This window comes from Bos mutus, chromosome 17 (genome assembly GCF_027580195.1).
Source record: "Bos mutus isolate GX-2022 chromosome 17, NWIPB_WYAK_1.1, whole genome shotgun sequence".
Taxonomy (NCBI): Eukaryota; Metazoa; Chordata; class Mammalia; order Artiodactyla; family Bovidae; genus Bos; species Bos mutus.
In genome coordinates this window covers 3,392,604-3,406,748 of record NC_091633.1, presented here as the reverse complement: position 1 = coordinate 3,406,748, position 14,145 = coordinate 3,392,604, and the positions used below count along the sequence as shown (strand labels likewise).

At 53.2% G+C, this 14,145-nt stretch overlaps 1 long non-coding RNA gene across 1 annotated transcript; it reads left to right on the top strand.

The window, feature by feature from the left end:
- The first annotated feature begins 18 nt into the window (after positions 1-18).
- LOC138991465 (uncharacterized) lies at positions 19-11,618 on the top strand. The gene is made up of 3 exons (XR_011467409.1): positions 19-287; positions 691-1,492; positions 7,192-11,618. It is a non-coding gene; the product is annotated as an uncharacterized lncRNA (long non-coding RNA).
- The last annotated feature ends 2,527 nt before the right edge of the window (positions 11,619-14,145 follow it).

Below are 14,145 nucleotides of genomic sequence, written 5' to 3'. Positions count from 1 at the left end.
CGAGGGCGCAGCCGGACAGGGCGGGGCTCTGAGGGGCGGGGGCGTGACTGCAGCCGGACGGGGCGGGGCGCTGAGGGGCGGGGGCGGGGCTGCAGCCGGACGGGGCGGGGCGCCGGGAGGCAGGGCGGGCCCTCGGCGCCGCCAGCACCCAGGCTGGACCTCGCGCGCCCCCTGGTGGCCGCGGAGAACGCGGAGCGACGGCAGCCACGCGGAGGTGGGAAGTCTGTGCTCGCAGTTTTCCTTTGTCCGATGGCAGAGACCAGAGGAAAGGACACCGACAGAAACAGGTGAAAAATAGTTGGTGACTCGGGGAGGCCGAGGCCCGCCGAGGGGCCCAGAAGGGCATCAGCAAGGAACTTCTGGGGGTCTGGACACTGATCCTTGCTCTTGAGCGGCCTGGCCTGACGGTCACAAGGTCGGCCTGGTTCTCCAGTTCTCTACCAGACTGAACTCCAGGAGACGGACCAAAGACTGGTCTGGCAGGAGGGTGGGTGATGGGGAGGGGGTGACTGAGACAAGAGTCCTGGAGGGGCAGAGAGAGGTGCCAGGCGTTCCCGCCCCAGGGGCCCAGAGCCTCAGAGGGGCCCTGAGGCTGGGTCTTCAGGACAGTCACTTTCCTGGGCTTTGAAACGGGCAGGTTGAAGACCAGCACCGTCAAACCCCTGACAAGTTATCTCTTGATGCCCGCAGCAATCTGAAGATTATGCGAGTGGTCCCCAACGTGTCCTTTACTCCCAGGGGTTGCTGCTGCTGGGAGCTGGCTCAGTCTGAAAACAGCCTTTAGAAAAACTGCATCGTGATAAAAGAACAGAGCTCTAAGGAGGCGTACATTCTTTTCCCCAGTATTTTATTATGGAAGATTTCAAGCATGCAGAAAAATGGAAAGAATATTGCAGGGGACACCTGTGTAACCACCAACATTGAACCACCAAGATGCTCCTGAAGAATTAATTGGAGATTTTGATATCTGGCAAAACTAATACAACATTGTAAAGTTTAAAAATAAAACTGAAAAAAAAAAAAAAGAATTAGTTGGAGAGAATAAGACATACAATAAAGGTGCAGTAATCAAAAACAGTATGGGAAAGACAGACATATAGACATGCGGAATAGAATTGGGAGTCCAGAAGTAAACCCAGAGGTCCACAGCCAGTTGATTTTCAACAAGAGCACCAAGACCATTCAGTGAGAGCAAGAACATTCTCTTCAACAAATGGTGCTGGGACAACCGGCTATCACATGCAAAAGAATGGGACTCCTACCTCACACTGTATACAAAAGTTAACTCAAAATGGACTAACAGTGGAAATGCAAAATGGTGTCGCTGCTGTGGAAATCAGGATGGCGGTTCCTCAAAAACAAACAAATACAGATTTACCCTCTGATCCACTTCTTGGTATATCCAAAAGAATTGAAAGCAAGAACTCAAACAGATGTTGGGACGCCAGCGTTCATAGCGGCATTATTCACAACGGCCAAAAGATGGAAACAGGTTTGTTTTGCTTGTTGCATAAGGTGAACGCTGAGACACTGAGGTTTGCAGCAAAGAGAGGGTTTATTTGTAAGACAGCCAGGCGAGGAAATAGGAGAACAAGTCTTGAGTCTGCCTCCCTGAAGGCCAAGGGCTCCGGGTATTTATGGCATGAAAATCAAGCAGCAGGGTGGTCTGCGGGTGGGGAGCCCAGGGAAAGGTGACTGGGGAAAAGTGCAGCAGTCTTCATTCTGCGCAGGCGCAACTAAGCTACAAGCCCCTGCAGGTTCATCGCATAATCTGAGGGAGGAATTATCGGCTCTCTGAAATCAAAAGGTTTCGAAGCACAAACCCAGCACGTGCCCAGGTGGAGGGTCAGTGGTCCTATCTAGTCTTAACCGGCTCAGCTCAAACTCGACACAGCTGACTCCATTTCTAGAAAACAACTCGGATGAACATCTTATTGTTTACACTATATGCTGCTTAGAAGACATGCATCTTAAAATGACCTTGGTTAGTGAGGCTGGTGAAATGGGTTGACTCATCACCCTCAGTTTCACAACTGAAATGTCCATCAGTGGATAAATGGGTAAACCTCAGATATGCAGATGACACCACCCTTATGGCAGAAAGCGAAGAGGAACTAAAGAGCCTCTTGATGAAAGTGAAAGAGGAGAGTGAAAAAGTTGGCTTAAAGCTCAACATTGAGAAAACTAAGATCATGGCATCCAGTCCCATCACTTCATGGCAAATAGATGGGGAAACAGTGGAAATAGTGACAGACTTATTTTTCTGGGCTCCAAAATCACTGCAGATGGTGACTGCTGTCATGAAATTAAAAGATGTTTGCTCCTTGGAAGAAAAGCTATGACCAACCTAGATAGCATATTGAAAAGCAGAGACATTACTTTGCCAACAAAGGTCTGTCTAGTCAAAGCCTTGGTTTTTTCAGTAGTCATGTATGGTTGTGAAAGTTGGACTATAAAGAAAGCTGAGCACCGAAGAATTGATGCTTTTGAACTGTTGTGTTGGAGACTCTTGAGAGTCCCTTGGACAGCAAGGAGATCCAACCAATCAATCCTAAGGGAGAATATTCATTGGAAGGACTGATGCTGAAGCTGAAACTCCAATACTTTGGCCACCTGATGCCAAGAACTGACTCATTTGAAAAGACCCTGATGCTGGGAAAGATTGAGGGTGGGAGAAGGGGGCAACAGAGGATGAGATGGTTGGATGGCATCACTGATTCAATGGACATGAGTTTGAGTAAACTCCGGGAGTTGGTGATGGACAGGGAGGCCTGGTGTGCTGCAGTCCATGGAGTCACAAAGAGTCAGACACAGCTGAGCGACTGAACTGAACTGAGTTTTGATACAGCCGTATCATGGAATATTCAGTTCAGTTCAGTCGCTCAGTCGTGTCCGACTCTTTGTGACCCCATGAATCACAGCACGCCAGGCCTCCCTGTCCATCACCAACTCCCGGAGTTCACTCAGACTCACGTCCATCGAGTCAGTGATGCCATCCAGCCATCTCATCCTCTGTCGCCCCCTTCTCCTCCTGCCCTCAATCCCTCCCAGCATCATGAGTCAACTCTTCGCATGAGGTGGCCAAAGTACTGGAGTTTCAGCTTTAGCATCATTCCTTCCAAAGAAATCCCAGGGCTGATCTCCTTCAGAATGGACTGGTTGGATCTCCTTGCAGTCCAAGGGACTCTTAAGAGTCTTCTCCAACACCACAGTTCAAAAGCTTCAATTCTTCGACACTCAGCTTTCTTCACAGTCCAACTCTCACATCCATACATGACCACTGGAAAAACCATAGCCTTGACTAGAAGGACCTTCGTTGGCAAAGTAATGTCTCTGCTTTTCAATATGCTATCTAGGTTGGTCATAACTTTCCTTCCAAGGAGTAAGCGTCTTTTAATTTCATGGCTGCAGTCACCACCTGCAGTGATTTTTGAGCCCCAAAAATAAAGTCTATTTAGTCACAAATAGGAATGGGGCTTCCCGGGTGGCGCAGTGATAAAGAATCCACCTGCCAGTGCAGGAGATGCAAGAGGCTCGGGTTCAATCCCTGGGATGGGAAAATCCCCTAAAGTAGGAAATGACAACTTGCTCCAGTATTCTTGCTTGGAAAACCCCATGGACACAGGAGCCTGGTGGGCTACAGTCTGCGGGGTCAAAAAGAGTTGTACACAACTCGCAGTCATGAGCCAGTGAGCACAGCATGAATAGGAATGAGGTGCTCACATCCGTGACAACATGAATGACTTGTGACAACGTTATGCTAAGGGAGAGAAGCCGGACACGAGAGGCCATGTGTTAATATTATTGTATGATGTGTCCAGAATAGGTAAATCAGATGGGAAGCAGATGAATGGCTGCGGGGCGGAGGGGGGGGAATGACATGTGACTGCTTCATGGTTCAGGGCTTCCCTCTGGGGTGACAGAAAGGTTTTGAAACTGAACAGAGAAGCTGGTTGCCCACCATGGTGAATATACTCAATACCACTGAAGTTTTTACTTTTTTGATTTTTTTAAAGATGTCAGTTATTATGCCATTAATCTTTTTTTCAATATTATTTATTTACTTCCTTTAATTTTTGGCCTCACCGTGGGGCATGCAGGATCTTAGTTCCTTGACCAGGATCGAGCCCAGGCCCCCTGCATTGGGAATGCGAAGTCTGAGCCACTGGATCACTGGGGAAATCCCTGAATTTCTTTTTTCACTTTAAAGTGAATTTAGGTTAATTTAAGGTTGTGTGAATTTCAGTTCAATGAAAAAAAAAAATAACGCAGGCCTGGCTGTATAGTAACAAAACTCTAAAAATCAAGCAAATGGGAAACACGAAGTTCGGGTCAGCAGTGTGGGGTTTTATCGTGAAGGGGCACCCTGGGCCCCCGCAGTCTCAGTGCTGTGCTTTTAAGTCACCTGATTGTTATATCATCCTGCTTTGCATGGGTTACTAACCTTCTTTTGTAAGGTATCATTCTTCCTAAGTTGCGCCATGCCCTGGGGAGGCCCTGTGGGGTCCATGGAGAGTCTTGCTTCTCTAATTCTGTGAATGCCGCAGCCTGTCTGTCAGCCCCAGTGACAAGGTTGCAAGGACAGAGCCTGCAGTCAGCCAGGCTGTTGGCTCCAATGCCTCCCTGTCCATGTTCCCACCACTGACTCCCTGTTCCCACACTTCTTCCCAAGGCAGGAGGTCCTCGCGGCCCTCCAACACACACACAGCTCCCAGATGCAGATCTTAGCTCACACCCGTCCCCCGCCTGGAACACACCTCTGCTTCCCTACCAGTGTCCACATCCTAGCCTTCCATCTGAGGGAGCCTTAGGGCTGCTGTAAGCATGGCGAGCCGTCACTGCCTGCGGTCTGTCCTCCCGCGGGTAACCCTGGCGATCCTGGAAGAGACAGAGGCCTGAGGATACAGTCTTAATGTGGGAGAGTGTAGCCCAGGCCAGCCCAGTCGAGGTCCTTCTGCTGCTGGGTGGGGTGGAGCTGGGGGCTGTCGGCGGGGAGCAGTCGAGATCAGCTTTCTTGCCCTGGGTCCCCAAATGGAAGTTGGACTAAACAGTTGTTGGCAGGTAGGGGAGTTCCTTTCACCAGGTGTACTGTGATCCCAAACGGCTTGTGTCTTGCTGTACAAGGTTTCCTGGCCCTGGGCTGGACTGAACTGTGTGGAAGAAGCCCCCGTGTCCCTCCTCTTTCCTCACCCCTGCTAAAGTTGCAAGGGGACAGAGGAAGAAATGAAGCTGTTAATGAAAGTGTGAGGCGCGTAGGGTGTTTTGCCCCATGCACTAATGGGGTGGGGGCAGGGAAACCATTTAGACTTGGTACCAGGAATAGGGTATGTGGGGGGGCGGTGGCTGGCACGGGCTGCTCTTCCTCTGCTGTGAAATGAATTCTTCAGTGTGATTCCAGGCTGTGAATATAATGGGCAAGCATCCCACGAGTCCAGGGATGGTAGTGCTGGCAGGATATGGAGAGGGCAAATCCATATTCAGAATACAAGCTGGCCCCAGTGAGCGGGAACCTTGGCCCCTGTGATGGCGACGCGGCAATGTGCCGAAGCTACCACTAGGTGGCAGGCTCGTCCCCACAGAGCGCTTCTGGGGGTGGGGGGTGGGGCACACTGGGCCAGGTGTTGGTGTCTGCTGTGTTTAGAAAGGGGGCCTTCAGAAGGGCTTCCGCGGGCGGCACAGGGTAAAGACTCCACCTGCCAATGCAGGAGACGCGGGTTGGATCCCTGGGTCGGGACGATGCCCTGGAGGAGGAAATGGCAACCTACTCCAGTATTCTTGCCTGGGAAATCCCGTGGACAGAGGAGCCTGGCGGGCTACAGTTTAGGGGATGGCAAACGAGTTGGACACGACCTAGTGACTGAGCCCTCCAGGAGGGCAAAGCCTTGCTCACAGGAACTCATCACCCGCGGATGAGGACCCACAGGCTGCTGGCCCCAGATCGTTGAGGCGCAGATCAAAGGAATGATTCCAGATCAAAGGAATGATTCCAGCGAGCCCAGACTCTTGCATCTTCCCAGACACAGAAAAGTGCTAAGTACCTTAACTCGAGGTATCCAGTTTCTTTTATTAACAGTAATCTTTTGATGTTCCGACTACCTGGGCTTTGTCACAAAAGCTCCTATCCCTCTTGGCTCCCCACTGCTTCTTCTTTGAACAGTTTCTCAGAATTATCTGAGATGCTGTGTTCTGGGCTTAAGTCCTTAGATTTGACCACCAAATTAAACATAACTTTTAGGTTATGCTTTTTTTTCCCCCCTCCCCTAGTTGACAGGGGCTTTAAAGCCAGTTGCAACAAGAGAAGGCTAGACGGTGGCAGGGAGGGCTGTATTTTCAGAACTCAGAGGTCCTTGAGGTCTCCACATTATAGGCACGAGCCCCAGAACACACACCAAATCGTCTCAGCAAAATCTTAGGCTGTCCCTCAGTTGCCTAGTGTCCTTGCCACCTCCCTCCACTCATCCAGATGCCTAGTGAGGGGTGATGCCTCACCTGAGGTCACACCAGGCGGGTGAAGAGTGGCTGTGTAAGCGTGAGGTGGCGAGGGGAGGGGCTGCAGCATGGGGGGGTCAGCATGGTCAGGGTCCAGCCCTCAGGGGACAGATAGCGTCGGGGGCAGTGTTCAGCATGGTCAGGGTCCAGCCCTCAGGGGACAGAGTGTTGGGTCATGCCTACAAATGGATGGCCACCCCAGTGGGGTTCGAGGCACTGGGCGTGTAGCTGTGACCATGACCAGCCATGGCTCCTGCCCTCAAGAAGAGATGATCAAACATAACCATTTATTTCAGACCATGGTAAGTGCCACAGAAGGAGAGAAAATGGCATTAGAGAGTGCCTGGGGCTGGGGGCCACTTCAGCTTCAGTGCCAGGGAAGGAGGCCTCTCCAAGAGACAGGTGGTGAGGGTTAAGACCTGAATGGCAGGGGCTTCCCTGCTGATCCGGTGGCTAAGACTCCCCTTTCCCAATGCAAGGGGCCTGGGGTTCAGTCCCTGGTCAAGAAACTAGGTCCCACACGCCGCAACTAAAAGTCTCGTATGCCACAGGGAAGATCAAGGCTCCCACATGCCGCAACTGAGGCCTGGTGCAGCTAAATAAATGTGTAAAAAACTTTTTAAAGGCCCGAATGGCAAAAAATATCTGGGAGAAGCAGCAGGAAGTTCAAGTAAAACAACCAATACATTTCCTATGTTCCAGGCACTGTTCAAGAGAATTGCATGAACTCGCTCTAATCTCATCGGCACCACATGGGTAGGAAAATTGTCACTGCCATCTGACAGAGGGAAACTGAGGCACCAAGGTCAAGTAACCCCAGTCGGTGATGGACCCTACCAGAACCCAGGTAGTCTGGCTGCAGAACAGGCTGCTCCGCTTCTCAAAAGCATTGGCAGGGAGTGAACGAGCCTGGCGGCGGAACCTGGGTGCAGGGGTGTGGGCAGAAATGGCAGCCCGCTCCTCCCAAGGGAAGCCTCCAGGCCCACGCCAGCCGGTGCCAGAGCCGGGGCAGGGTCTCCAGGACCCCCTTCTGCCCTCCCCTCCTCACGCCTCCCCTCTGGGAGCCCTGGAATGCCTGCTCCCTGCCCCCAGCCTCTCGGTTCACAGCTAACTGGGCCACCTCCTTCTAAAGGGATTTGACTCCTGAGAAAACAGGAGACTGGTGAGAACGGGTTTAGGGATTAGACAGCGATACCCAGGAAGGTAAGGGACTTAATTGGGGGCTCGGGTGTGGGAAGTGGGGCAGGGAGAGGATTTGTGTCTTCGCAAAGCCCGGGTGGACTGCGGAAGTGAGGAGGAAGGGGGTTCCTGGGAAGGACGGGCCAGGTTTCTCTGGTTCTGTGTGCCTTCAGGAATAATACAGGAGAGATCAGAGCACTGAGAAGCCCTCCCCTGCATGCACCCACCACTGTTCCAGCCATTATTTCACTCAGAATTCTCTCGGCAGCCCTGGGAGCGAGGCGAGGATTAGCTTTCTCCCCAGGTGACTGGCACCCAGAGAGGGCCGGTGACCTTGCCACCAGGGGAGCTGGGTTTGGCCACCGGACTCCTCGCTGCTGCTCCCGGTCTGCTGCCTCTGCTCTCGCAGCATCAGTGCGGGGGGGAGGCAGAGAGGCATGTCCAGGGGCAAAGCAGGGGGGTGGAGAGCAAACCGTGAGGGGATTGACGTTGCCATCCCGTACTCTGGGCTGGACCCTGGGGGCTCCTTAGCCCCCTCCCACCTCCCTGATATGTACCCCTCCCCCCAAGGGAAATCCTGTGTGGCCCTCTGACCTTCGAAGGCACTCTTGTCCACAGTCTGAACTCACCCTGTCAGATATTCCACTGTCGTCCAACCTCCAGGATACCCCAGGTCTGAGATGGAGAAAGACCAGCCACCCCCCCCAGCTCAAGGATTTCAGAATAGCCCCTTCCCCCCAACTCAGAGATGGGCAACAGAGGATGAGATGGTTGGATGGCATCACTGATGCGATGGACATGAACTTGGGCAAACTCTGGGAGATGGTGAGGGACAGGGAAGCCTGGCATGCTGTAGTCCATGGGGTTGCAAAGAGTCGGATACAACTTGGAGACTGAACAACAACACCGCTCAAGGGTCCTTCCTAACAGCCAGCAGCCAGCCCTCCTACCGCCACGCCCCCCAAGCCCCGACTCTTTATGTGGCCCCCATGCCCTACACACTTCTCCACAGCCTGATCTCAGTCTGGGTGTGCCCCTCTCCAACACTGTAAGTTGCCCGAAGGCATCTTTTTACTGCACGATTAGCACCGTGCTCAGTTAAACAGGTACCAGATGCGTGAATGAACGGGGCTTCCCAGGTGGCACAGTGGTAGAGAATCCACCTGCCAAAGCAGGAGACGCAGGTTTGATCCCTGGGTCCGGAAGATCCCCTGGAGAAGGAAGTGGTGACCCACTCCATATTCTTCCCAAGATACTCCCATGGACAGAGGAGCCTGGTGGGCTACAGTTCATGGGGTCACAAAAGAGTCGGACGCGACTGAGCACACACACGTGAGTGAGTGTATGAATGAATGAAAGAATGGCCTCCAGACCTCCTCTGTTCCCTCCTGTCTGGCCGACTCCTGCTCAGCCACGGGAGCTCTGGGGAATCTAGGATGGCCCTACCCCCTGACAGGGCAGGGACCCTCCTGTCTGTACCTGCTAAGGCGGCACCAACCACTCTGTACTGAGTGGCCTGTTGCCTTGGCCATCTCCCTGTGGACCAGGAACTCCCTGGGGGGCAGGACCTCTGACGCGTCCCCCCCTCCTGGCCCCACTCCTGCTGCCTATGTGCTTGTGGAGCTGAGGTGTGACAGGTGCTCAGGCTCTGCGCTCCACTTGGGAGCCTGGGCCGCCTGGATGGGGCGGGCGGGCAGGTAGTGGAGCGAGTCCCTCACCTCAGGGGCCTCCGCCTGCTGCTGTCCCCTCCACTGTCTTGGGCGGTGCAGATCTGTTTATTCTTCCCCCACTTGTGTCAGAAGAAGACTTTAGGCAGCACGTGGCAGGGCTGGCAGAGGCTCAGAGTCTGGGCCTTTCTGCACGGCCTCCCACAAGCACAAGGGCTTTCTGGAGAGTTCCAGCTGCCCCAGCCCCCTGCAAGTAGAGCGTTCCACAAATATTTGTTGAAGGGTTTAAAGGACTGTTCTCTCTGACTCTCGAATCACCATGCCAATCTCCGCACCACCCCTTGCCCGTTGGCACCACAGAACCAGAGGGCAGGGCACCCTGGGGCCTCTGACCTCCTGGTCAAGGCCCTTGTTTCAGAGAAGCCCAGAGGTCAAGGGCAGACGGCCCCGAGGAGGTCCCCTGCTGAATGGTCACTGCAGCACATTCACTCCACAATTCTAAATGAAAAAGAATATAAGCAAAGAATATACATAAGTGTATAACTGAGTCACTTTGCTGTACAGTGGAGATTGGCACAACATTGTCAATCAACTATACTTCATTATAAAACAACAACAACAACAACAAAAAAAAAAAAAACAAGGAAACATGACTTCCCTGGTGGTCCTGTGGTTAAGAATCTGCCTGTCAGTGCCGAAGACTCGGGTTCAATCCCGGGTCCGTAAGATCCCACACGCTGACGGACAGCTACTGAGCCTGTGCTCTAGAGCCCCCGAGCCACAATGGCCAAGACCACTCGCTGCCAGCGTGAGCTCTGAAGTGTGGACCGCCGAAGCCTGCGTGCATAGAGCCTGCGCTCCACAGCGAAGAGTAGCCCCCACTCACGGCACCTAAAGCCCGCATGCAGCAATGAAGACCCGGCACGGCCAAAAATAAATAAATAAAAACCAAAACAAAACTAACAAAACATAAAAAAAAAAAAGTTGTCTAAAGCCCAGGCTCTGGACTCCCAGTCCAGGGCTCCTGTCTGGGTTCAGAACCGCCTCCCAGAGGAATCTCCAGCTCCGGGTATTACCTCTCGAGACTAAAACTGTTACCCCACACCTCCTCAGGCTCTGGGTTCTAGCAGCCTACTTTTCAGCTGTCTGCACGCCCATGCCGGCAGGGTGCCCTGGGAACAGCGCACCCATCACAGAGCTGGCAAGAGGCAGGGCCTGGATCGTGCCTCGGGCCTGCCTGCCCCGCGAGGCTGGGCTCTTTCTGTCGGGCCGGGCTGTGCCTCACCGTCACCACTACAATACAAAGCGGTCAGTGTCAAGGCCGGCAGAGAGGGGGCTACTGGTTGGCAGAGGTCACGCTGGGCTAGGAGGATCTGGGCGAGGTTGCTGGAAACAGGATTGGATCAGGCTTTGAAGGCCAGGGAGGGCCTGGCAGGAGGAAACGGGAGAGGGAAGCAACTCTGAAGAGGCAGGGGGGCAAATCTGAGAAGCAGCCTGGGGCTTCTCTGACAGAGACAAGAGTGCGCAGCAGGGAGGAGCGGCCATCGAGGCCCCGGGATGCTGAGCAAGCTGCAGGTAAGGCCTTGACTGCAAGTCAGTGAGGCTGGGCTGACCCCTGCAGAAGGCACTAGGGAGCCATTGCAGATTCTTGAGCAGGGGAGCCACATACTCAGATGGGGCTTGGGGGATGGAGAAAAGGTGGGGATATGGAGGAGCGAGTCTCACTAAGTAACCAGCCTGGAGGAGTTTCATTTTTGTAGATAATAAAAGCAGAGACATCACTTTGCTGACAAAGGTCCATCTAGTCAAACCTATGGTTTGTCCAGCAGTCATGTATGGATGTGAGAGTAGGACTGTTAAGAAGGCTGAGCGCCGAAGAATTGATGCCTTCGAACTGTGGTGCTGGAGGAGACTCTTGAGAGTCCCTTGGACGGCAAGGAGATCCAACCAGTCCATTCTAAAGTAGATCAGTCCTGGGATTTCTTTGGAAGGAATGATGCTGAAGCTGAAGCTCCAATACCTTGGCCACTGGATGCGAAGAAATGACTCATTGGAAAACACCCTGATGCTGGGAAAGACTGAGGGCAGGAGGAGGAGGGGGCGGCAGAATATGAGATGGTTGGATGGCATCATTGACTCGATGGACATGAGCTTGAGCAAGCTCTGGGAGTTGGTGAAGGACAGGGAGGCCTGGCGTGATGCAGTCCATGGGATCACAAAGAGTCAGACATGACTGAGAGACTGAACAGCAACAAAATATATAATAAATAAATATATAATCTAGATTTTGATTCCAGGACTTATATGGTCAGATTGGCCATTCCATTGGGCTGGAGATAGGTAAGTTTCAGTGGACAAAGGAGAAACAGGCAGCCCCAAGGCTTGGGAAGGATACGTCATCTAGGCCTTCATAGTAGGTAACTCCAGATACTCTGGGAAAGGGGGGTTGGTTGGGGCTGGAGACTGCTGCTGAAAAGTGAAAAATGTTAGTCACTCAGTCGTGTCCAACTCTTTGCAACTCCATGGACTGTAGCCCACCAGGCTCCTCTGTCACTGAATTTTTGAGGCAAGACCATTGGAATAGTTTGCCATTTCCTCCTCCAGGAGATCTTCCCCACCCAGGGATCGAACCCGGGGCTCCCACACTGTGGGTAGATTCTTTAGCACCTGAGTCATGTTTGCTGCTGGGGTAAACGTTTTCCTGTGCTTTCCTGGGCAGTCTTTCCAGGAAGCTCCCAGGGTAGTCCACATTCATGGGCACCTGGGAGCATTTGGCCCAGAAGCCGAGGTCTTGGGTTCAAGTCACAGCTGTAGACACTCTCACGTGGCCAGATCTCTCCCTCGGGTTCCTCACAAAGTCACCTGATCCACCTGCCTTAGAGGGTCATCATGGGCTTAAATGACAAGCCAGCTCTGAGAGAGCCTGTCGTCTGTGGAGTGTTGAACCCACACGAGCGGTTGTTCCAGGTTCCTTTGAGTAGGCCCTTCACTGAAAAGTTCACCTTGCACCTGAAAGGGTCTTAAAGAAAGATCTCAGCCAGGCACGCAGCAAGGCAGGTGGCTGTGCCCTGCCTGGAGCCAAAGCTGATGAGTCTGTAGGCAGGGCAGGACTGCAGGGATCTCGGGTGGCCTCAGCCTGTGATGACATGGAGCGGGGCTTGAGTTCCTAGCTGGGTCTCTGCGGTGAAAGTACCAGATCCTAGGCGCTAAGCCAGTGGTCAGTGACAAGAGCCCTGGCCCTTTAGCTTTGCAGAAAAGAATTCTCACAAAGACAGGAAGTAGTGAAACAGTGAAGTATTAAGAGGGGGAAAAAAAGTACATTACATTTAGATAGATAGACATATGGGCAGACTCAGAGAGAGTCCCTGAGTTATACCCTCGTGGCACTTTGAATTACTTTTATGGGGGCACTTCTTCCGGGTTTCCTTTGACCAGTTGTTTTGGTTTGCCTGGTTCACAGTTCGTATTGGTATATCTCAGGATCCACCCACGTGTGCGCACACATCTCTTAGCCAAGATGGATTCTACTGAAAAGCGGTCTGGGTAGAACATCCTTTGACATAACTCCCCTGTGGCCTGCAGGGAGCCTTTCTGCGCACGTGTAGTCAGGGAGGTCTCCTGACTTCAAGAACGAGAAATATGTGGTCTGGGCAGGGTCCAGCCCCCTCGCTTTAATTGTCCCACTATTCTGGTCTTGGAGTTTCAGTCAATAGGGAATGAATCTCCAACTTCTTTACCCTGGGGGAGGGGAGGCCCATTGACCTCCTGCCCCACTAAGACTGCCTGAAAACGCCTTGCAGGGGTGGCGATGGGGGCCACTCGGCCACCAGGCTGGACCCAAGACCTTCACCTTGTGCCCAGCTGCACACCTTCTCAGCGGAGACCATGCCAGGCGCAGAGCGAAGTCCTCCCACGCATCTTTCAGAAGCCTTCCGCAGCCTGCCTCTGCCTTCTATCCCAGAGAGCCGGGGGCTGTTTGCTTCCCACTCTTCCTGAGACAGCGCAGAGGTGGCAGGGCCTGGCTCTGGGCCCCTCTCTGCATGAATTCCAGCCAGCAAAGGGAGGATGCAACTCGCCAGGCAGCGGGCAAAGCTCTCCTCCTCAGTCACGCCACTGATGCCTTTGGGGGCAGGCTACGGCCTTTGCGGGCCTGTTTCCACAGCTGTTACGTAAGGTGAGTTACTTGCTTGATCCTTGAACGATCTATGTTTAACTCTCCACCCCGGGGCTCCCAGCTCGGTGCCCATGAGAATGTTTCCTGCATTCCCTCGTTCATTCATTCACTCAGTATTCATTTATGGAGCAGCTCCCGTGCGCAGTATGCTGTGTGGGGGAAGGCGCTTGTGGGGATTCAGGGGTGAGTAAAACAGGGTCCTGTTTCTGAGAACTCACGGTGCAACAGCATAGATGCCCCTAAGCAAGGCCGCGTCAAGGGCCCGCTGGGCTTCCCAGTTTGCCCCTTCTCTCCTCTCCTGTCTGGTTCTAGCCATGCTTCCCACCTACCACCAAGACTTCGTTCGTGCATGATGCCAGCATGGAATGAACCTCCTTTCCATTTCCTTCCGCCCCGGATCTTCTTTTAACTTAAAAGTTTAATTATTCGGCTGTGTCAGGTCTCGGCTGCAGCACGTGGGCTCTCTAGTCCTGGTGCACAGGCTCTGGCCCTCACGAGCTTAGCTGCTCGCACGGCATGTGGGATCTTCGTTTCCCTACCAGGGATCGAACCCAAGTCCCCTGCATTGCAAGGCAGATTCTCAACCACGGGACTGACAGGGAAGTCCCCCACCCCAGGTTTTTAGGGCCCAGTCCA